We start from the raw sequence: 24,894 nt of genomic DNA, 5'->3' as shown, positions 1-24,894 counted from the left end.
ACGTTGCTCCAGGACCACTGTATTGACGAATCACAAACGAGACGAAAGATAACGACAGATAAAAAGAAACTAATCGTTACCATAGTTATCAGACATTTATGAGGTCACAACGTTCTTTAATTCATTAGCTGATCCTAAAAATAGACGAGCTAATGTCTCACACACACAGACACACACACACACACACACACACACACACACACACACACACACACACACACACACACACACACACACACACACACACACCCTCCTCTAGTCCTGCCAGCCTTCCTCAAGGCTCTGTGTTCCTTCCTCTAGTCCTGCCAGCCTTCCTCAAGGCTCTGTGTTCCCTCCTCTAGCCCTGTCAGCCTGTCACCCTACTGCCCAGGGAGCTGGTACCCTACTGCCCAGGGAGCTGGTACCCTACTATCCAGGGAGCTGGTACCCTACTGCCCAGGGAGCTGGTACCCTACTATCCAGGGAGCTGGTACCCTACTGCCCAGGTTATTAGAGCTGGTACCCTACTGCCCAGGGAGCTGGTACCCTACTGCCCAGGGAGCTGGTACCCTACTGCCCAGGGAGCTGGTACCCTACTGCCCAGGGAGCTGGTACCCTACTGCCCAGGGAGCTGGTACCCTACTGCCCAGGGAGCTGGTACCCTACTGACCAGGGAGCTGGTACCCTACTGCCCAGGGAGCTGGTACCCTACTGCCCAGGGAGCTGGTACCCTACTGCCCAGGGAGCTGGTACCCTACTGCCCAGGGAGCTGGTACCCTACTGCCCAGGGAGCTGGTACCCTACTGACCAGGGAGCTGGTACCCTACTGCCCAGGGAGCTGGTACCCTACTGCCCAGGGAGCTGGTACCCTACTGCCCAGGTAATTAGAGCTGGTACCCTACTGCCCAGGGAGCTGGTACCATACTGCCCAGGTAATTAGAGCTGGTACCCTACTGCCCAGGGAGCTGGTACCCTACTGCCCAGGGAGCTGGTACCATACTGCCCAGGTAATTAGAGCTGGTACCCTACTGCCCAGGGAGCTGCCTTCATAGCTCAGTATCAACAGGTGCGTCGGGGGGGGGGACATTAAACAGTTGATATCTATGTGATGTATTGAAATCTGAAATCGGTAAACCTACATGATCTATTGATTTTCATGATCACATGTCACCTACTCACAAGTCTTTTAAAGATGGAGTCTTCACAAACTAGACCTAGACGTTGTTTGTTGTTTTAACTTGAAAAAAAAAATGTGTTTAAAAAAAGAGGTGCGAAAATGTGGATTTTGGCCCTGACTTCATGCAGCTGCCGTGCTGTTAAAAAGGGTCAAATGTCAGGGTGAGCAATTACCAAAAGCTTCCATCCTAGCAATTACCAAAAGCTTCCAGCCTAGCAGTTACCAAAAGCTTCCATCCTAGCAGTTACCAAAAGCTTCCATCCTAGCAGTTACCAAAAGCTTCCATCCTATCAGTTACCAAAAGCTTCCATCCTAGCAGTTACCAAAAGCTTCCATCCTAGCAGTTACCAAAAGCTTCCATCCTAGCAGTTACCAAAAGCTTCCATCCTAACAGTTACCAAAAGCTTCCGTCCTAGCAGTTACCAAAAGCTTCCGTCCTAGCAGTTACCAAAAGATTCCGTCCTAACAGTTACCAAAGGCTTCCGTCCTAACAGTTACCAAAAGCTTCCATCCTAGCAGTTACCAAAAGCTTCCATCCTAACAGTTACCAAAAGCTTCCATCCTAGAAGTTACCAAAAGCTTCCATCCTAACAGTTACCAAAAGCTTCCATCCTAGCAGTTACCAAAAGCTTCCATCCTAACAGTTACCAAAAGCTTCCATCCTAGAAGTTACCAAAAGCTTCCATCCTAGCAGTTACCAAAAGCTTCCATCCTAACAGTTACCAAAAGCTTCCATCCTAGAAGTTACCAAAAGCTTCCATCCTAACAGTTACCAAAAGTTTCCATCCTAGCAGTTACCAAAAGCTTCCATCCTAACAGTTACCAAAAGCTTCCATCCTAGCAGTTTCCAAAAGCTTCCATCCTAACAGTTACCAAAAGCTTCCATCCTAGAAGTTACCAAAAGCTTCCATCCTAACAGTTACCAAAAGCTTCCATCCTAACAGTTACCAAAAGCTTCCATCCTAGCAGTTACCAAAAGCTTCCGTCCTAGCAGTTACCAAAAGTTTCCATCCTAGCAGTTACCAAAAGCTTCCATCCTAACAGTTACCAAAAGCTTCCATCCTAGCAGTTTCCAAAAGCTTCCATCCTAACAGTTACCAAAAGCTTCCATCCTAGAAGTTACCAAAAGCTTCCATCCTAACAGTTACCAAAAGCTTCCATCCTAGAAGTTACCAAAAGCTTCCATCCTAACAGTTACCAAAAGTTTCCATCCTAGCAGTTACCAAAAGCTTCCATCCTAACAGTTACCAAAAGCTTCCATCCTAGCAGTTTCCAAAAGCTTCCATCCTAACAGTTACCAAAAGCTTCCATCCTAGAAGTTACCAAAAGCTTCCATCCTAACAGTTACCAAAAGCTTCCATCCTAGCAGTTTCCAAAAGCTTCCATCCTAACAGTTACCAAAAGCTTCCATCCTAGCAGTTTCCAAAAGCTTCCATCCTAACAGTTACCAAAAGCTTCCATCCTAGAAGTTACCAAAAGCTTCCATCCTAACAGTTACCAAAAGCTTCCATCCTAACAGTTACCAAAAGCTTCCGTCCTAGCAGTTACCAAAAGTTTCCATCCTAGCAGTTACCAAAAGCTTCCATCCTAACAGTTACCAAAAGCTTCCATCCTAGCAGTTTCCAAAAGCTTCCATCCTAGCAGTTACCAAAATCTTCCATCCTAGCAGTTACCAAAAGCTTCCATCCTAACAGTTACCAAAAGCTTCCATCCTAGCAGTTTCCAAAAGCTTCCATCCTAACAGTTACCAAAAGCTTCCATCCTAGAAGTTACCAAAAGCTTCCATCCTAACAGTTACCAAAAGCTTCCATCCTAACAGTTACCAAAAGCTTCCATCCTAGCAGTTACCAAAAGTTTCCATCCTAGCAGTTACCCAAAGCTTCCATCCTAACAGTTACCAAAAGCTTCCATCCTAGCAGTTTCCAAAAGCTTCCATCCTAACAGTTACCAAAAGCTTCCATCCTAGAAGTTACCAAAAGCTTCCATCCTAACAGTTACCAAAAGCTTCCATCCTAACAGTTACCAAAAGCTTCCATCCTAACAGTTACCAAAAGCTTCCATCCTAGCAGTTACCAAAAGCTTCCGTCCTAGCAGTTACCAAAAGTTTCCATCCTAGCAGTTACCAAAAGCTTCCATCCTAACAGTTACCAAAAGCTTCCATCCTAGCAGTTTCCAAAAGCTTCCATCCTAGCAGTTACCAAAATCTTCCATCCTAACAGTTACCAAAAGCTTCCATCCTAGCAGTTACCAAAAGTTTCCATCCTAGCAGTTACCAAAAGCTTCCATCCTAACAGTTACCAAAAGCTTCCATCCTAGCAGTTTCCAAAAGCTTCCATCCTAGCAGTTACCAAAATCTTCCATCCTAACAGTTACCAAAAGCTTCCATCCTAGCAGTTACCAAAATCTTCCATCCTAACAGTTACCAAAAGCTTCCGTCCTAGCAGTTACCAAAAGCTTCCATCCTAACAGTTACCAAAAGCTTCCATCCTAACAGTTACCAAAAGCTTCCATCCTAGAAGTTACCAAAAGCTTCCATCCTAACAGTTACCAAAAGCTTCCATCCTAACAGTTACCAAAAGCTTCCATCCTAGCAGTTACCAAAAGCTTCCGTCCTAGCAGTTACCAAAAGTTTCCATCCTAGCAGTTACCAAAAGCTTCCATCCTAACAGTTACCAAAAGCTTCCATCCTAGCAGTTTCCAAAAGCTTCCATCCTAACAGTTACCAAAAGCTTCCATCCTAGAAGTTACCAAAAGCTTCCATCCTAACAGTTACCAAAAGCTTCCATCCTAGCAGTTTCCAAAAGCTTCCATCCTAACAGTTACCAAAAGCTTCCATCCTAGAAGTTACCAAAAGCTTCCATCCTAACAGTTACCAAAAGCTTCCATCCTAGCAGTTTCCAAAAGCTTCCATCCTAACAGTTACCAAAAGCTTCCATCCTAGCAGTTACCAAAAGCTTCCATCCTAACAGTTACCAAAAGCTTCCATCCTAACAGTTACCAAAAGCTTCCATCCTAACAGTTACCAAAAGCTTCCATCCTAGCAGTTACCAAAAGTTTCCATCCTAGCAGTTACCAAAAGCTTCCATCCTAACAGTTACCAAAAGCTTCCATCCTAGCAGTTTCCAAAAGCTTCCATCCTAACAGTTACCAAAAGCTTCCATCCTAGCAGTTACCAAAATCTTCCATCCTAACAGTTACCAAAAGCTTCCATCCTAGCAGTTACCAAAAGTTTCCATCCTAGCAGTTACCAAAAGCTTCCATCCCTAACAGTTACCAAAAGCTTCCATCCTAGCAGTTTCCAAAAGCTTCCATCCTAGCAGTTACCAAAATCTTCCATCCTAACAGTTACCAAAAGCTTCCATCCTAGCAGTTACCAAAATCTTCCATCCTAACAGTTACCAAAAGCTTCCATCCTAGCAGTTACCAAAAGCTTCCATCCTAACAGTTACCAAAAGCTTCCATCCTAACAGTTACCAAAAGCTTACATCCTAACAGTTACCAAAAGCTTCCATCCTAACAGTTACCAAAAGCTTCCATCCTAGAAGTTACCAAAAGCTTCCATCCTAGCAATTACCAAAATCTTCCATCCTAACAGTTACCAAAAGCTTCCATCCTAGCAGTTTCCAAAAGCTTCCATCCTAACAGTTACCAAAAGCTTCCATCCTAGAAGTTACCAAAAGCTTCCATCCTAACAGTTACCAAAAGCTTCCATCCTAACAGTTACCAAAAGCTTCCATCCTAACAGTTACCAAAAGCTTCCATCCTAGCAGTTACCAAAAGTTTCCATCCTAGCAGTTACCAAAAGCTTCCATCCTAACAGTTACCAAAAGCTTCCATCCTAGCAGTTTCCAAAAGCTTCCATCCTAACAGTTACCAAAAGCTTCCATCCTAGAAGTTACCAAAAGCTTCCATCCTAACAGTTACCAAAAGCTTCCATCCTAACAGTTACCAAAAGCTTCCATCCTAACAGTTACCAAAAGCTTCCATCCTAGCAGTTACCAAAAGCTTCCGTCCTAGCAGTTACCAAAAGTTTCCATCCTAGCAGTTACCAAAAGCTTCCATCCTAACAGTTACCAAAAGCTTCCATCCTAGCAGTTTCCAAAAGCTTCCATCCTAGCAGTTACCAAAATCTTCCATCCTAACAGTTACCAAAAGCTTCCATCCTAGCAGTTACCAAAAGTTTCCATCCTAGCAGTTACCAAAAGCTTCCATCCTAACAGTTACCAAAAGCTTCCATCCTAGCAGTTTCCAAAAGCTTCCATCCTAGCAGTTACCAAAATCTTCCATCCTAACAGTTACCAAAAGCTTCCATCCTAGCAGTTACCAAAATCTTCCATCCTAACAGTTACCAAAAGCTTCCATCCTAGCAGTTACCAAAAGCTTCCATCCTAACAGTTACCAAAAGCTTCCATCCTAACAGTTACCAAAAGCTTCCATCCTAACAGTTACCAAAAGCTTCCATCCTAACAGTTACCAAAAGCTTCCATCCTAGAAGTTACCAAAAGCTTCCATCCTAGCAATTACCAAAATCTTCCATCCTAACAGTTACCAAAAGCTTCCATCCTAGCAGTTACCAAAATCTTCCATCCTAACAGTTACCAAAAGCTTCCATCCTAACAGTTACCAAAAGCTTCCATCCTAGCAGTTACCAAAAGCTTCCATCCTAACAGTTACCAAAAGCTTCCATCCTAGAAGTTACCAAAAGCTTCCATCCTAACAGTTACCAAAAGCTTCCATCCTAGCAGTTACCAAAAGCTTCCATCCTAACAGTTACCAAAAGCTTCCATCCTAGAAGTTACCAAAAGCTTCCATCCTAGCAGTTACCAAAAGCTTCCATCCTAGCAGTTACCAAAAGCTTCCGTCCTAGCAGTTACCAAAAGTTTCCATCCTAGCAGTTACCAAAAGCTTCCATCCTAGCAGTTTCCAAAAGCTTCCATCCTAACAGTTACCAAAAGCTTCCATCCTAGAAGTTACCAAAAGCTTCCATCCTAACAGTTACCAAAAGCTTCCATCCTAACAGTTACCAAAAGCTTCCATCCTAGCAGTTACCAAAAGCTTCCGTCCTAGCAGTTACCAAAAGTTTCCATCCTAGCAGTTACCAAAAGCTTCCATCCTAACAGTTACCAAAAGCTTCCATCCTAGCAGTTTCCAAAAGCTTCCATCCTAGCAGTTACCAAAATCTTCCATCCTAACAGTTACCAAAAGCTTCCATCCTAGCAGTTACCAAAAGTTTCCATCCTAGCAGTTAGCAAAAGCTTCCATCCTAACAGTTACCAAAAGCTTCCATCCTAGCAGTTTCCAAAAGCTTCCATCCTAGCAGTTACCAAAATCTTCCATCCTAACAGTTACCAAAAGCTTCCATCCTAGCAGTTACCAAAAGCTTCCATCCTAGCAGTTACCAAAAGCTTCCGTCCTAGCAGTTACCAAAAGTTTCCATCCTAGCAGTTACCAAAAGCTTCCATCCTAACAGTTACCAAAAGCTTCCATCCTAGCAGTTTCCAAAAGCTTCCATCCTAACAGTTACCAAAAGCTTCCATCCTAGCAGTTACCAAAAGCTTCCATCCTAACAGTTACCAAAAGCTTCCATCCTAACAGTTACCAAAAGCTTCCATCCTAACAGTTACCAAAAGCTTCCGTCCTAGCAGTTACCAAAAGTTTCCATCCTAGCAGTTACCAAAAGCTTCCATCCTAACAGTTACCAAAAGCTTCCATCCTAGCAGTTTCCAAAAGCTTCCATCCTAGCAGTTACCAAAATCTTCCATCCTAGCAGTTACCAAAAGCTTCCATCCTAACAGTTACCAAAAGCTTCCATCCTAGCAGTTTCCAAAAGCTTCCATCCTAACAGTTACCAAAAGCTTCCATCCTAGAAGTTACCAAAAGCTTCCATCCTAACAGTTACCAAAAGCTTCCATCCTAACAGTTACCAAAAGCTTCCATCCTAGCAGTTACCAAAAGTTTCCATCCTAGCAGTTACCCAAAGCTTCCATCCTAACAGTTACCAAAAGCTTCCATCCTAGCAGTTTCCAAAAGCTTCCATCCTAACAGTTACCAAAAGCTTCCATCCTAGAAGTTACCAAAAGCTTCCATCCTAACAGTTACCAAAAGCTTCCATCCTAACAGTTACCAAAAGCTTCCATCCTAACAGTTACCAAAAGCTTCCATCCTAGCAGTTACCAAAAGCTTCCGTCCTAGCAGTTACCAAAAGTTTCCATCCTAGCAGTTACCAAAAGCTTCCATCCTAACAGTTACCAAAAGCTTCCATCCTAGCAGTTTCCAAAAGCTTCCATCCTAGCAGTTACCAAAATCTTCCATCCTAACAGTTACCAAAAGCTTCCATCCTAGCAGTTACCAAAAGTTTCCATCCTAGCAGTTACCAAAAGCTTCCATCCTAACAGTTACCAAAAGCTTCCATCCTAGCAGTTTCCAAAAGCTTCCATCCTAGCAGTTACCAAAATCTTCCATCCTAACAGTTACCAAAAGCTTCCATCCTAGCAGTTACCAAAATCTTCCATCCTAACAGTTACCAAAAGCTTCCGTCCTAGCAGTTACCAAAAGCTTCCATCCTAACAGTTACCAAAAGCTTCCATCCTAACAGTTACCAAAAGCTTCCATCCTAGAAGTTACCAAAAGCTTCCATCCTAACAGTTACCAAAAGCTTCCATCCTAACAGTTACCAAAAGCTTCCATCCTAGCAGTTACCAAAAGCTTCCGTCCTAGCAGTTACCAAAAGTTTCCATCCTAGCAGTTACCAAAAGCTTCCATCCTAACAGTTACCAAAAGCTTCCATCCTAGCAGTTTCCAAAAGCTTCCATCCTAACAGTTACCAAAAGCTTCCATCCTAGAAGTTACCAAAAGCTTCCATCCTAACAGTTACCAAAAGCTTCCATCCTAGCAGTTTCCAAAAGCTTCCATCCTAACAGTTACCAAAAGCTTCCATCCTAGAAGTTACCAAAAGCTTCCATCCTAACAGTTACCAAAAGCTTCCATCCTAGCAGTTTCCAAAAGCTTCCATCCTAACAGTTACCAAAAGCTTCCATCCTAGCAGTTACCAAAAGCTTCCATCCTAACAGTTACCAAAAGCTTCCATCCTAACAGTTACCAAAAGCTTCCATCCTAACAGTTACCAAAAGCTTCCATCCTAGCAGTTACCAAAAGTTTCCATCCTAGCAGTTACCAAAAGCTTCCATCCTAACAGTTACCAAAAGCTTCCATCCTAGCAGTTTCCAAAAGCTTCCATCCTAACAGTTACCAAAAGCTTCCATCCTAGCAGTTACCAAAATCTTCCATCCTAACAGTTACCAAAAGCTTCCATCCTAGCAGTTACCAAAAGTTTCCATCCTAGCAGTTACCAAAAGCTTCCATCCTAACAGTTACCAAAAGCTTCCATCCTAGCAGTTTCCAAAAGCTTCCATCCTAGCAGTTACCAAAATCTTCCATCCTAACAGTTACCAAAAGCTTCCATCCTAGCAGTTACCAAAATCTTCCATCCTAACAGTTACCAAAAGCTTCCATCCTAGCAGTTACCAAAAGCTTCCATCCTAACAGTTACCAAAAGCTTCCATCCTAACAGTTACCAAAAGCTTACATCCTAACAGTTACCAAAAGCTTCCATCCTAACAGTTACCAAAAGCTTCCATCCTAGAAGTTACCAAAAGCTTCCATCCTAGCAATTACCAAAATCTTCCATCCTAACAGTTACCAAAAGCTTCCATCCTAGCAGTTTCCAAAAGCTTCCATCCTAACAGTTACCAAAAGCTTCCATCCTAGAAGTTACCAAAAGCTTCCATCCTAACAGTTACCAAAAGCTTCCATCCTAACAGTTACCAAAAGCTTCCATCCTAACAGTTACCAAAAGCTTCCATCCTAGCAGTTACCAAAAGTTTCCATCCTAGCAGTTACCAAAAGCTTCCATCCTAACAGTTACCAAAAGCTTCCATCCTAGCAGTTTCCAAAAGCTTCCATCCTAACAGTTACCAAAAGCTTCCATCCTAGAAGTTACCAAAAGCTTCCATCCTAACAGTTACCAAAAGCTTCCATCCTAACAGTTACCAAAAGCTTCCATCCTAACAGTTACCAAAAGCTTCCATCCTAGCAGTTACCAAAAGCTTCCGTCCTAGCAGTTACCAAAAGTTTCCATCCTAGCAGTTACCAAAAGCTTCCATCCTAACAGTTACCAAAAGCTTCCATCCTAGCAGTTTCCAAAAGCTTCCATCCTAGCAGTTACCAAAATCTTCCATCCTAACAGTTACCAAAAGCTTCCATCCTAGCAGTTACCAAAAGTTTCCATCCTAGCAGTTACCAAAAGCTTCCATCCTAACAGTTACCAAAAGCTTCCATCCTAGCAGTTTCCAAAAGCTTCCATCCTAGCAGTTACCAAAATCTTCCATCCTAACAGTTACCAAAAGCTTCCATCCTAGCAGTTACCAAAATCTTCCATCCTAACAGTTACCAAAAGCTTCCATCCTAGCAGTTACCAAAAGCTTCCATCCTAACAGTTACCAAAAGCTTCCATCCTAACAGTTACCAAAAGCTTCCATCCTAACAGTTACCAAAAGCTTCCATCCTAACAGTTACCAAAAGCTTCCATCCTAGAAGTTACCAAAAGCTTCCATCCTAGCAATTACCAAAATCTTCCATCCTAACAGTTACCAAAAGCTTCCATCCTAGCAGTTACCAAAATCTTCCATCCTAACAGTTACCAAAAGCTTCCATCCTAACAGTTACCAAAAGCTTCCATCCTAGCAGTTACCAAAAGCTTCCATCCTAACAGTTACCAAAAGCTTCCATCCTAGAAGTTACCAAAAGCTTCCATCCTAACAGTTACCAAAAGCTTCCATCCTAGCAGTTACCAAAAGCTTCCATCCTAACAGTTACCAAAAGCTTCCATCCTAGAAGTTACCAAAAGCTTCCATCCTAGCAGTTACCAAAAGCTTCCATCCTAGCAGTTACCAAAAGCTTCCGTCCTAGCAGTTACCAAAAGTTTCCATCCTAGCAGTTACCAAAAGCTTCCATCCTAGCAGTTTCCAAAAGCTTCCATCCTAACAGTTACCAAAAGCTTCCATCCTAGAAGTTACCAAAAGCTTCCATCCTAACAGTTACCAAAAGCTTCCATCCTAACAGTTACCAAAAGCTTCCATCCTAGCAGTTACCAAAAGCTTCCGTCCTAGCAGTTACCAAAAGTTTCCATCCTAGCAGTTACCAAAAGCTTCCATCCTAACAGTTACCAAAAGCTTCCATCCTAGCAGTTTCCAAAAGCTTCCATCCTAGCAGTTACCAAAATCTTCCATCCTAACAGTTACCAAAAGCTTCCATCCTAGCAGTTACCAAAAGTTTCCATCCTAGCAGTTAGCAAAAGCTTCCATCCTAACAGTTACCAAAAGCTTCCATCCTAGCAGTTTCCAAAAGCTTCCATCCTAGCAGTTACCAAAATCTTCCATCCTAACAGTTACCAAAAGCTTCCATCCTAGCAGTTACCAAAAGCTTCCATCCTAGCAGTTACCAAAAGCTTCCGTCCTAGCAGTTACCAAAAGTTTCCATCCTAGCAGTTACCAAAAGCTTCCATCCTAACAGTTACCAAAAGCTTCCATCCTAGCAGTTTCCAAAAGCTTCCATCCTAACAGTTACCAAAAGCTTCCATCCTAGAAGTTACCAAAAGCTTCCATCCTAACAGTTACCAAAAGCTTCCATCCTAACAGTTACCAAAAGCTTCCATCCTAGCAGTTACCAAAAGCTTCCGTCCTAGCAGTTACCAAAAGTTTCCATCCTAGCAGTTACCAAAAGCTTCCATCCTAACAGTTACCAAAAGCTTCCATCCTAGCAGTTTCCAAAAGCTTCCATCCTAGCAGTTACCAAAATCTTCCATCCTAACAGTTACCAAAAGCTTCCATCCTAGCAGTTACCAAAAGTTTCCATCCTAGCAGTTACCAAAAGCTTCCATCCTAACAGTTACCAAAAGCTTCCATCCTAGCAGTTTCCAAAAGCTTCCATCCTAGCAGTTACCAAAATCTTCCATCCTAACAGTTACCAAAAGCTTCCATCCTAGCAGTTACCAAAATCTTCCATCCTAACAGTTACCAAAAGCTTCCATCCTAGCAGTTACCAAAAGCTTCCATCCTAACAGTTACCAAAAGCTTCCATCCTAACAGTTACCAAAAGCTTCCATCCTAACAGTTACCAAAAGCTTCCATCCTAGAAGTTACCAAAAGCTTCCATCCTAGAAGTTACCAAAAGCTTCCATCCTAGCAATTACCAAAATCTTCCATCCTAACAGTTACCAAAAGCTTCCATCCTAGCAGTTACCAAAAGCTTCCATCCTAGCAGTTACCAAAAGCTTCCATCCTAGCAATTACCAAAAGCTTCCATCCTAACAGTTACCAAAAGCTTCCATCCTAGCAGTTACCAAAAGCTTCCATCCTAACACTACAAGACTTGAATCATTCATCCTAAAGCTATCAGACTGTCCGTGTGTCTCTTTAGGGAAGGGATTGGTTTTCCACATAGACAACCTCTGGATTGGAATGATTTATTTTTAATCCAGTGGCTCTCACCCCTCACTGATGACAGAGACTTTTACAGTCATCACATGGTACGTGGGCGACTAAATGTAAAGGACGGTCACTTTGCACAACGTGCCTTAACCAACGCTATTAGGTACCAGTGACAAAGTGAAGCGCTGGCATCTGTCTGTCTCTTGTATTGTAACTTGTCACCAACCCAAGACGTCTCTCCGTGGCATGAAACCCAGCGTGGAGAGACAATAATCGATTATTAATATCAACCTATAAGGCCTTGAGGTGAAAAATATTAGACGACTCAAGAGACAACCACAAAACGATTATCGTGATTAGTATTAAATACTTTTAAATACTGCTAATAATACCGCCATTATAGCTAAAACACCCATTAATTCCTAATCCGCAGCAATAATTACAGTTTGGCTCGGGTTTTTGTCAGGCTCGTTCTGCTTCCTGAGAATAACACAATTTAACACGAGTCCAGAGGCAGAGAGAGAGAGAGAGAGAGAGTGACAGAGAGAGAGAGAGAGAGAGAGAGAGAGAGAGAGAGAGAGAGAGAGAGAGAGAGAGAGAGAGAGAGAGAGAGATAGGGGGAGAGAGAGAGAGAGAGAGACAGGGAGAGAGAGACAGAGAGAGAGAGAGAGAGAGAGAGAGAGAGAGAGAGAGAGAGAGAGAGAGAGAGGGAGAGAACGAGAGAGACAGAGAGAGAGAGAGAGAGAGAACGAGAGAGACAGAGAGAGAGGGAGAGAACGAGAGACAGAGAGAGAGAGAGAGAGAGAGAGAGAGGGAGAGAGAAAGAGAGAGAGAGGGAGAGACAGAGAGTGAGTGAGAGAGACAGGGAGAGGGAGAGGGAGAGGGAGAGAGAGAGAGAGAGAGAGAGAGAGAGAGAGAGAGAGAGAGAGAGAGAGAGAGAGAGAGAGAGAGAGAGAGAGAGAGAGAGAGAGCAGTGGAAAGGAGGAGGAGGCGGGAGGAAGGAATCCAGGTTTAAATTATTGCTTCCCTCCTCTCCTGTCTTCGTCTATATTTTGAATGCAATCAGTCTCTTTTTGACTGACAGGCATGACGAAGACAGATCATGTTGAATAGAGGAACCGGGGAACAGTCAGGCTTGCATTGGAAGCACTTTATCCTACAGCGTTCCAAATGGCACCCTATTCCCTATATAGTACACTACTTTAGACCAGAGCCCTGGTTAAAAGTAGCACACTATATAGAGAATAGGGTGCCATTTGAGACACACCCTATCTGTCTGTGACTCTGTGTACAAGTAGATCAAACGTAACGTTGTAGGATATTGTTAAGATGGTATTTACCCTGAACGGTGTCTAATAATGATATGCCTGATTAAGACAACAAAAATATATCTTCCTCCTTCACCCAAATCTCTCCTCATACAGTGGAACTCTGGCATAGAGAGACACACACACACACAAACACACACACACACACACACACACACACACACACACACACACACACACACACACACACACACACACACACACACACACACACACACACACACACACACACACACACACACACACACACACACACACACACACACACACACACACACACACACACAGAACTTTGGCACACCAGGGGCTGGTTGTTCATGTGCAGCTTTGTTTTTTCTCTCACAAAAGCACATTTAAATTCCACAGATGGACTTTACTGATACCCTCCTTAGTTGATGTTCAACTTGAAAACATCAATTAAAAAAAGCCTAAATTTGGGCCTATGTACATATAAGATTTCGGTTTTCATTAAAAACAAAATGTGTTTGTCAATTCACCGTTTTATGAAACATTTCCTCCCGTCTATCGCTTGCCAACTCCAAGTTGCATGGCAACAGGGTAGAGCAGTGTCCATAGCCCACCACACACACCTGCTAGCCACCCTACAACACACACGGGGAAACACAGGATCTGCATCCCAAATGGTACTCTATATAGGCTAGTGCACTACTGTTGTGGTAAATAGGGTACCGTTTGGGACAAAACCAGGAGGGAGCCAACACCAGGAAGGAGCCAACACCAGGAAGTAGCCAACACCAGGAAGTAGCCAACACCAGGAAGTAGCCAACACCAGGAAGGAGCCAACACCAGGAAGTAGCCAACACCAGGAAGTAGCCAACACCAGGAAGTAGCCAACACCAGGAAGGAGCCAACACCAGGAAGTAGCCAACACCAGGAAGTAGCCAACACCAGGAAGTAGCCAACACCAGGAAGTAGCCAACACCAGGAAGGAGCCAACACCAGGAAGGAGCCAACACCAGGAAGTAGCCAACACCAGGAAGTAGCCAACACCAGGAAGTAACCAACACCAGGAAAGAGCCAACACCAGTAAAGAGCCAACACCAGGAAGTAGCCAACACCAGGAAGTAGCCACATCGGGAAGTAGCCAACACCAGTAAAGAGCCAACACCAGGAAGTAGCCAACACCAGGAAGGAGCCACCACCAGTAAAGAGCCAACACCAGGAAGTAGCCAACACCAGGAAAGAGCCAACACCAGTAAAGAGCCAACACCAGTAAAGAGCCAACACCAGGAAGTAGCCAACACCAGTAAAGAGCCAACACCAGTAAAGAGCCAACACCAGGAAGTAGCCAACACCAGGAAGCAGCCACACCAGGAAATAGCCAACACCAGTAAAGAGCCAACACCAGGAAGTAGCCAACACCAGGAAGGAGCCAACACCAGTAAAGAGCCAACACCAGGAAGTAGCCAACACCAGGAAGGAGCCAACACTAGGAAGTAGCCAACACCAGGAAAGAGCCAACACCAGGAAGTAGCCAACACCAGGAAGTAGCCAACACCAGGAAAGAGCCAACACCAGGAAGTAGCCAACACCAGGAAGGAGCCAACACCAGGAAGTAGCCAACACAAGGAAGTAGCCAACACCAGGAAAGAGCCAACTCTGGGAAGTAGCCAACACCAGGAAGTAGCCAACACCAGGAAGTAGCCAACACCAGGAAGTAGCCAACACCTTTAATAGCAGTTGGGATATGAGAGCTTAGGCTACAACAAGAGGAAAACATGGAAGTAGCCAATACCCGGAAGTAGCCAACACCTGGAAGTAGCCAATACCCGGAAGTAGCCAACACCAGGAAGTAGCCAACACCAGGAAGTAGCCAACACATTTAATAGCAGTTGGGATATGAGAGCTTAGGCTACTACAAGATAAAAACATGGAAGTAGCCAACAGGTAGCGGCAGGTAGCCTAGTGGTTAGAGTGTTGGGCCAGTCACCAAAAGTCAACCCACTGTTCCTAGGCCGTCATTGAAAATAAGAATTTGTTCTTAACTGACTTTCCTAGTTAAATAAAAATGAACACTTTTAATAAGCAGTTGAGATGTTGAAACCACAGTAGGGTATCCAGGTAATGAATTATGGGTCATTATATTTTAGGATGGATCCCTATAATAGGAAATCTTTCAAGCAGAGTTCCCCTAGTGGCGGCAAACTATTTGGCCCCCCGAGTATTTTTATTTAAGTTCAAATTTTTATTGTTGGACATAAAAGACTGTAAAAACACCAGGAAATCAGCTCCAAGTGATTTTAATTTAAGAAAATATGTTCCCAAGTATTCCCACGCAAAATAGAGAGACGTGATCGTATACAAGTGAAAGCCAGGTTTAAAATGATTACGTTTTAGTCCATTTATTATATCTGTTGGGGCTTCTTGCTGGTCAATTTGGAGACTACAAATGAGTTGTAATTATGTTCTGGCCCCGTGACCATAAGCTCAAGAAAGATTCGACCCACGGCTAAATCTAGTTGATGATCGCTGTTCTACTGTGTGTCTTGTTTCAATATGTAATGCCTGATCCAACTCCTGGTAGACTAGGCCTATACATTGGCATTAAGCTTGTCATCCACACACACACACCACACTCAGGCCTAATTAGAGACAGGAAGCAGTGTATCAGCAGTACGGTCTAAGAAAACATTTAACTCATTCAACATCTCCCAAAACACAGCCAACCAGGACAAAGTGCTTTCCATGCCAGAATCTTTTAATAAATGTAAACAAACTGTTATTGTCTTTATATAGGCCTTTCCTTTAGACACATTATAATGTCCACTGGTATGATGTGTGATTGTTTAGCAAATAAAATATTTATATAGTGGTGCATGGAAATATGATACTGCAAAGTCACATGAGATAGCCTACCGACAAAGAGAAATAGGCTACCGACAGAGAGAAATAGCCTACCGACAGAAAGAAATAGACTGCCGACAGAGAGAAATAGCCTACCGACAGAGAGAAATAGCCTGCCGACAGAGAGAAATAGCCTACCGACAGTGAGAAATAGACTACCGGCAGAAAGAAATAGCCTACCGACAGAGAGAAATAGCCTACCGGCAGAAAGAAATAGCCTACCGACAGAGAGAAATAGCCTACCGACAGAGGCTATTTTTGAAAGGTATCGCTAAGAACTGCAAATGTGTTGCTAAGGCTCTCCACTTTCTGGAGGACCGAGTTTTCAAATCAGTGGAATGCCCGGTGGAAGCAAAGTATGATAGCTATACTGTTGTATAAAACACCGGTCTCTAGATTACATCTTCAAACTAAGGGCAACCATGGCATCCGTGACAGAGAGGGAGAAGCGTAAGGGAGTCTAGCTAGCTAAATTGTCAGATATTATATGTTTTTAATTTTGTCAGAAAGTCATTTTCATTGCAAGTTAAATCGTACTGTTAGCTAGCTAGCGTTAGCTAGCGTATGATCTGTGTAGTAATATTATTCGTATCTCAGAGCCATTTTGTATTGCTAGTTATAGCACAATGTTTGCTAGCTAGTTAACGTTGAACCTATTAGTTGCATTGCTTCAGCTACCTGTAGATTCATGCAGGGTAGTAACGTTATGACTTGGGATTGGTTCATTGCTTCGCTAGCTAGCAATCTACATGTCTAAACAAAAAGATTCCACTATGCAAGTAACCATTTCACTGTGCCGTTTACACCTTCTGTATCCTGTGCAAGTGACAAATAAACGTTGATTTTATTTAATATAGTGTGTGTTTACCAGAGACGGTAACGTGAAGAACACGACCTACACCAAAGTCAGACTAGGATATAACGTCAGGGCCAAGTTCTAATATTCTCCGGTAGAATGCCCTGCTGTTATTTAGTCACACTCACAACCGTTAGTTATATTCTGTAATTGGCTCGCCATTAACTTGTAAATGTATTAACTTGTAAATTATTAACTTGTAAATAATGATTGTTGTGAGTTTATTTTCCTGTAATAATAAATACAAATTAGCTAAAGTCAGGACGTTGTCAGATATATGTTATGGTTATTATTTGAACTGGCTAGCCAGTTAACGTAACGTTAGCTACCTAGCTAACATGCTAACATGATAGAAACCAAAACATTGTTAGGAAAGTTGCTTTAAGTTGCCTGGTTTTCTAGATTGACATTTAATAAATTATTTTTTAAACGGATGGGTTTATTGGTGTTAAAATACACCAGTTATGCTATTTTGGAACCACCAGGCTGCTGACGTCATGCAGCCGGTCGTTTTTTTGTGTTTCTACTTTTTCACGACGACAAGTTTGACGTCGGACGACAATAGAATGTTCATGATGTCACTGTGACAACTGTCTACAGACATGGTGATAGTATAAACCGGCCTTTAGTCTTGAAATCTTTGGTCGTTTACTACACTACTCACTCTGTTTAGCACATGGCCTCACATCTGAACCCTTAAAGAGATGGGTGGAGCTAAGGCTTAAGAGGGTGTGAACGATGCTGAATGGGTGTAGACAAAGAAGAGCTCTCCAGTAGGTACCAAAACATTTAAGGGACATTTTCTAAAAAAGTGGGGTTACAATTGTATCAACTTTCAAAGCAGAATTACATCCCCATTGTTCCTCAAATGTAGTATATGATATACCATTTTCTAGCTCAGAGTCTATACTTTTATCCAACGTAAAAAAAACAATTTTGCTAAATAAGACAGATTCGAGCCGGTCGATCACATATAGCCTACCTACAGAGAGATATATCCTACCTACAGATAGATATAGCCTACCTACAGAGATATATAGCCTACCTACAGAGATATAGCCTACCTACAGAGATATATAGCCTACCTACAGAGATATAGCCTACCTACAGAGATATATAGCCTACCTACAGAGATATATAGCCTACCTACAGAGATATAGCCTACCTACAGAGATATATAGCCTACCTACAGAGATATAGCCTACCTACAGAGATATAGCCTACCTATAGAGATATATAGCCTACCTACAGAGATATATAGCCTACCTACAGAGATATATAGCCTACCTACAGAGATATAGCCTACCTACAGAGATATATAGCCTACCTACAGAGATATATCCTACCTACAGAGATATAGCCTACCTACAGAGATATATAGCCTACCTACAGAGATATATAGCCTACCTACAGAGATATATAGCCTACCTACAGAGATATATAGCCTACCTACAGAGATATAGCCTACCTACAGAGATATATAGCCTACCTAAAGAGATATATAGCCTACCTACAGAGATAAATTATAATGCAATGTCTATTCCAAAACACCAACATTTCTGCTAACGTGCTACAGAGACAAAAGAGTGAACTGCATGCCACAAAGGCCTACAAACAACAACAGCGTAAACAAAATTCTTCATCGTATCTCTTGGTCTGAATGCTTGTTTATCATCATCCGGTAAGCGGAACATAATTCACTAATGGTTGCTATTCTAGGGGCATTGTGGGAATGAATACAAAACGTATCCTCATCACAACGTCTTGTTTCTTCTCCTGTTTCCTATTAGCCCTGTGTGGAATGTCATTCATCTATCTACCCTATGACCTATGAGCACGGCGTAATAATGCACATTCCTCACGCGGGCTGGTTAACCTATGGGTTCATTTTTGCAAGTATCACCTTCCTTTTTCTCAACCAATGAGGGTGGTTAATGTCGGGATGTATTTACATGTTAACTTACCCTTGTTCTCTCACTTGTTGTTTTTTTTGCAACAGTTTGACAACCATCTACTTCCTCACCACCAACAGCTATAATACCTTTAAGAACCCGTCATTGAATCCCCCTCCGCTGGAGGCGGCCCAGCGGTTGGGGGGGGGGGGGGGGGGGGGGGGGGGGGGCAGCGGTGGGGGTTCCAATGCCAGGAGCCCCGCACGGGGCTAGCTGCAACCACATCATCTGACTCCGAGGATCTCCCCTCAGAGACGAGGCCATACCCCTCCAACCATTGAATAAAAACGTCATATTGAATTCCGTCTTTATAGTTCATTCAATTTAAACCTGTACTAGATTGGACTGGGTGTAGTATAACAGGCTACATACACCTGCTGTTACTACCCAAACCGGTTCTACACATCCACATGAAGGGAAATTACAATCCAAAGGCTAGTCCATACATAAAACACTATTTCTGCTCCTGTGTTACAGACAAAAGACTAAGGCAACAAATCCCGTAGACCCTACAAAACAACAACTAAAAACGCATCGTCGCTGACATTCAAACCCCACAGCATTCAGAGTCTCTCACTGACACGCAACACCTGCTGCTACTACCCAGAGAGGAAAGATGCCTGAGTCTTCACTGAGGCCTGCTGCTACTACCCAGAGAGGAAAGATGCCTGAGTCTTCACTGAGGCCTGCTGCTACTACCCAGAGAGGAAAGATGCCTGAGTCTTCACTGAGGCCTGCTGCTACTACCCAGAGAGGAAAGATGCCTGTCTTCACTGAGGCCTGCTGCTACTACCCAGAGAGGAAAGATGCCTGAGTCTTCACTGAGGCCTGCTGCTACTACCCAGAGAGGAAAGATGCCTGAGTCTTCACTGAGGCCTGCTGTTACTACCCAAAGAGGAAAGATGCCTGAGTCTTCACTGAGGCCTGCTGCTACTACCCATAGAGGAAAGATGCCTGTCTTCACTGAGGCCTGCTGTTACTACCCAGAGAGGAAAGATGCCTGAGTCTTCACTGAGGCCTGCTGATACTACCCAGAGAGGAAAGATGCCTGAGTCTTCACCGGGGCCTGCTGCTACTACCCAAAGGGGAAAGATGCCTGAGTCTTCACTGAGGCCTGCTGCTACTACCCAGAGAGGAAAGATGCCTGAGTCTTCACTGAGGCCTGCTGTTACTACCCAAAGAGGAAAGATGCCTGAGTCTTCACTGAGGCCTGCTGCTACTACCCAGAGAGGAAAGATGCCTGAGTCTTCACCGGGGGCTGCTGCTACTACCCAGAGAGGAAAGATGCCTGTCTTCACTGAGGCCTGCTGCTACTACCCAGAGAGGAAAGATGCCTTAGTCATCACTAAGGCCTGATGCTACTACCCAGAGAGGAAAGATGCCTGAGTCTTCACTGAGGCCTGCTGATACTACCCAGAGAGGAAAGATGCCTGAGTCTTCACTGAGGCCTGCTGTTTAAAGACACGTCAGGCCTCCTCAGCTATGTACTGAGTGGGAAGTCCATTGATCCCAGAAAAATCACATGTAAACCTACTACGATCACACAGAGTCAATAGCAACAGAGATATTCACAACTTAAAGGGTTATCAATAATAATGTATGATGTATGTTTTGGAGTGGTAAGGAAGCCTAGTGGTTAGAGCATTGGGCCAGTAACTGAAAGGTTGCTGGATCGAATCCCCGAGCTGACAATCTGTTGTTCTGCCCCAAGGCAGAATGACGGTAGGCAGTCATTGTAAATAAGAATTTGTTCTTAACTGACTTGCCTGATTAAATGTAAATTTAAAAAAATACAAATGTACAATGAGACCCTTATATTCTTAATATCTGATAAACAAAGCTAAATATAATCTGCAATAATATAAATAGTCCTTGTAAGTAAGAGGGGGAAAAATACACATTGAAGCTAAAAAAAATGATAGTAACATGTCCAAACAACATATGCAATATCCACAGCTATAATTGTATTATTTAAATGAGCTGAGATTGACATACTTGAGCCTGCAAAATGTCCACTTCCTAGAGAGGTTGGTCCGTTTTTACCACTAACAGGAGGAGAGAACATCTGAAAGACAAGAAACAGTACTTTACAATAGACACCCTTATTGCTTAAAAGTTCAATCTTAAATATATCAATAAATAGGGCATGTAGTGGTTTTTTTGGTCAAATCGTATTATCACGTTTTGATATAACTATTATAATAGCCTTCGGCTAAAGAATAAGTATAATTGTGGTCTATGATGGTAACCCCAAGGCAACTTCAACTGAGTGCTGAACACCAATACTGTACTGGTACTTTCCCTGATTGGCTATCTGTGCTGCATATGGTCATTCATATTGACCAATAGCAGTGTCTTCTAATTCTACTGCATCCTTAAAATGATAATGTACTCCCCAGAAATAATAGCAATATGAAAACTGTAATTATTCATAACGTCTACATCACTATAAATACACTAACCCCAAAAAATATGTCTGGATTAGCAAATATCAAATGTATTTCTGATACATAAAAGTGATTTATTCATTATTTATTTTTTCACAAACAGCTAGAAGTTGACTAAAAGTAGCGATCATTATTGGTTCAAGAAACATGGCCGAGAGGCACGTTTCCTGTCCCAACTTCCCGAACACACAGCGTTATAAAGACAAATATTTGCCACGACTAGAACGGGTCGGAATAAAGTAAATTAGCCGTTATTGATAACATGAAATAAAATCATCAACATTGGAAAAGTAACGACTATATGTTAAAGCTGATATATATTATCGTGGGCTACTCCCGCATGCAGTTATGTTACTGGGACTGATCTACTGACAGAGAGAGCTGTCACTAGAATTATGCATAAAAAGACAGCAGTTTAAAACTTATTTAAAAAAAGGTCTATTCTAGGACAGAATGAAACAAGAAAAAAATACTTAAAATGGGATATACTACCATTGATGTTGGGAACATTTTCAAATCGCTGTTTCGCATCTATAGAAACAACACAATTACTAATGCAATATCATATTTCTCTGGAAAAATAGAAAACACAATTAGGATACTATAACTTGGTTAAATCATATGTTTTACGTTGAGTTAAAGACGTACAGAAAAAACACTTTTAAAGAAATACATCACAATGAATAACAAAAACATTAGTCTATCTATGCCATACAAATAAAACATTTAAACAGTCGCCGGTAGGTCGGTGCCGTGGTTGTGGTCATTGCAATATTATAACAATTGCTTACCGCACTGAAATCCAATAAGTCGCTTAGTTCTTTGTCTGTCCCTAAGGCAGCCATTCGCTGTTGGTGATGCATTTTAGCAAAATCACACAAACCTAAAAACATGGAAACAAATTGCGGTCAGAGGACGCCAGTTCTCGCACGGATGGGAGGGGGACCGACTATTAGATCTTCCTCAAAATCCAGACGACCGGGAGCCGAGTCGCGCAAGATTCCACTTTGCATTTAAACCTATTCTCTCTCAGCGCATCCTTCTGCAACAGGAGGTTTAGGATAAAATGTATGAATCGGGTGAAATAAAATAAAGAGAAAATTGGCATAGAAATGTTTCCCCAAATCCACGTCGAGCTGTGCTAATGGCAGTTTAGCCAGAGATCAAGAAGTGACAATCCTGTGCATATACAAATAAATACATAAACGCTATAAAGACCGCGGAAAATGTATATAAAGCGGACCTTATAAAAAATGGTCAACACATGCAGTGAAAGTAGGTCTGAACGTTTATAAATATCCGTTTGTAAATGGAATGTGATCATTGACAGAACTTTTATTAATTTCCAGCTTCCACTCGTCCGAGTTTGAGCCCCATGTGTGTGTGCCACAGAACAGTAATACCGTTGGTTTCTACAGCCACCTAGCTACCTTTTAATATATCGATTCCTGCACTTTTGCTGACAGCAATTGGTGGGGTGAAATGTACATTTACAAGGAGGAAAATTGATAAACGTTGTTGACATTGCAAAATTTTTTGTTGTTGTTGTAAATGTTTTATTGATTGATTGGTTTAGAAGGCAGATATAATTGTGTTCGAGTGCGTACTGTCAACGGAAAGGTGCGAGCGGGTGTGTGGATGTCTATCTGTTTGTCAACATTTCAAACCATCCAAATGCATGGCACATAAACGATGATATTGGGTCGATATGAAAACAAACATTTCTTTGACATCGATAGTTGGCTATATTATTATTTATTTATTTATTTTAAGCATTGAGATATTTGTTTTATTACAAGATAACAACGCCCAAATTCACTCGTTCAATTTATACTCATGGGGTTAGGTCTGCAGCATAGCTGGTAAACCTAGTCTTTCTTCAATGATGATGATGACAACAGACAATGTTATCGATACAATGTATGAAAATATAGCTAGGGCTACAGTTGTATTTTGGCATCAAGACAAAAGTGTGCTATTCTATCACAGGAGATCAAATGTGCAGGTTGAAATATGTGACGTTACATAATGATGCTACCTACCCTGGTAAGCCTGTTTTCAGAGCTAGGGGGGCTAGCACAGCTAACGTGGACGGGCTAACTTTTGCCGCGAAATAACGTGATGAAGCGTGCCTGTTTTGAGGGGCTTGGGAAAAGGGCTGGGATATAAGGACATGAGTCTTTGGAAATGACAACTCCGAACCGTCCCAACTATGCGTGGCGTGTTTGATTGATCAATCCATATTGATGTCTTTGTCTGCGGCCAATAGAAAAGTTTTAGCGGAGACGGGCTGTCAGTCTGTCAATCTTGCGATGCGGGAGAAAAGCACAGGAGCCAGCAGACAGACACAGAAGGGAAACGAGTCTAACTTGGCAGACAAATAGTTTCATGCAGTTGCACATCCGGCATGTCGCTAATTGTTCTTGTTGTAAAGAAGTTGCATCAACATAAAAATAAAAAAAAATTACCTTGGTTTGATATGTTTACGTAATCCACACAAGTGTATCTCTCTTACTTGCTCTCGGTGTTTAACTAAGCAAAACTGACGACTGCCTGCGCTAGCAAGGGCTAGCCAAAATCTTTATCCGATACCGATGTTAGCGGCTACATTTGTTTTGAAACACTAATAGGCTTTCCGGTTAGGGTCAACTTGCAGCAAAACGTAGTTGTACATCCAGGTGGTGCCTTAAACTTGGACAGTTTCGCTTGTTTTCAGATTCAATGCAGTTATCTACCAAGCTAGCTGGCTACTTTCCATTGCTCTGGTCTAGCCTAGCTCAGCGTTGTCGCGTGTGTCACACAGGCGCATGCATCACTGTCGCTCGTTCTGTCCACATCCGGGAACCTACGTCATCCTCTAAGAAGTGTGGTGACGTCGACCTGGTGCTGATGAGAAATGTTTTGAAGTTGGAGAATAGCTGTTTTGTGCAAAATAGTCATTTATATTTAGTTGTACAAGTTTATAAAATCAGTTTGGCTCTGAAATGTGATCACTGTATTTGACAGAGGGATGGTTGCAATTTTTTTCCCATATTTCCTAATCACATAGTCAACCTCACTTTTTTTCTGATGTTTTTTTAATGTGGATTTCAATTTATTAATGGTGTGTATTGCTTTTTAAAAACCTTTGTTAATGTTTTTGTTATTTGAATTAAACGTTTAAATTCAACTAATTTCAGATGACAAACAAAAAACAAGAAAGTCAAATTATCTTTGGAGACAACCACATGTTTTGGACCATGATGGACTATATCAATGATTCCCAACATTTTTTGGTTACTGTACCACCAACTGAAGTACCATCTCATGTGCATTTTACCAGTAGGCCTATGGGCTCATAAGTCTTCTCAAGTTCCTCTTGTGGACAGCCAAGAACCCCCAGGAGTCCCAGTACCCCTGGTTGGGAACCACTGGACTGTAAGGAAGATAGGGCACTGATGGCAACAACATCTAGCCTATTTCTAACAGGAGCTCTATGGGACCCACGTAGTGCACTACTTTTGACGAGAGTTCTATGCTGGCCCTGGTCAAAAGTAGTGTACTATAATAGGGACTATGGTCCCATTTGGGACGTATCCAGAGAGCGAGAGAATGAGTGAGCTCCTCTCTTTGGGAAGAAGATGTGAGGATTTTATCATCAATGCTTGATAACTATGTTTTGTTGACAGCTACGTTTGACTACTACTACAACTATTACTAATATTACTACTAGTAGTAGTAGTATTAGTAGTAGTAATAGTAGTAGTTGTAGTAGCTACGTTTAACGAGAGGGCAAGTTAAACCAGAACAATACTGGTGTTGAT

General features: G+C 42.4%; 1 long non-coding RNA gene across 1 annotated transcript; it reads right to left on the bottom strand.

Annotated features, from left to right (window-relative positions):
• Positions 1–18,815: 18,815 nt before the first annotated feature.
• On the bottom strand, positions 18,816–23,918 carry LOC129813011 (uncharacterized). The gene is made up of 4 exons (XR_008753099.1): positions 23,560–23,918; positions 21,883–21,974; positions 21,584–21,622; positions 18,816–20,709 (listed from the first exon to the last, which is right to left on the bottom strand). It is a non-coding gene; the product is annotated as an uncharacterized LOC129813011 (long non-coding RNA).
• Positions 23,919–24,894: the final 976 nt, after the last annotated feature.

Source organism: Salvelinus fontinalis, chromosome 2 (genome assembly GCF_029448725.1).
Source record: "Salvelinus fontinalis isolate EN_2023a chromosome 2, ASM2944872v1, whole genome shotgun sequence".
NCBI lineage: Eukaryota > Metazoa > Chordata > Actinopteri > Salmoniformes > Salmonidae > Salvelinus > Salvelinus fontinalis.
The sequence above is the reverse complement of the archived record's forward strand: the minus strand, read 5'-3'. Positions and strand labels throughout refer to the sequence as shown.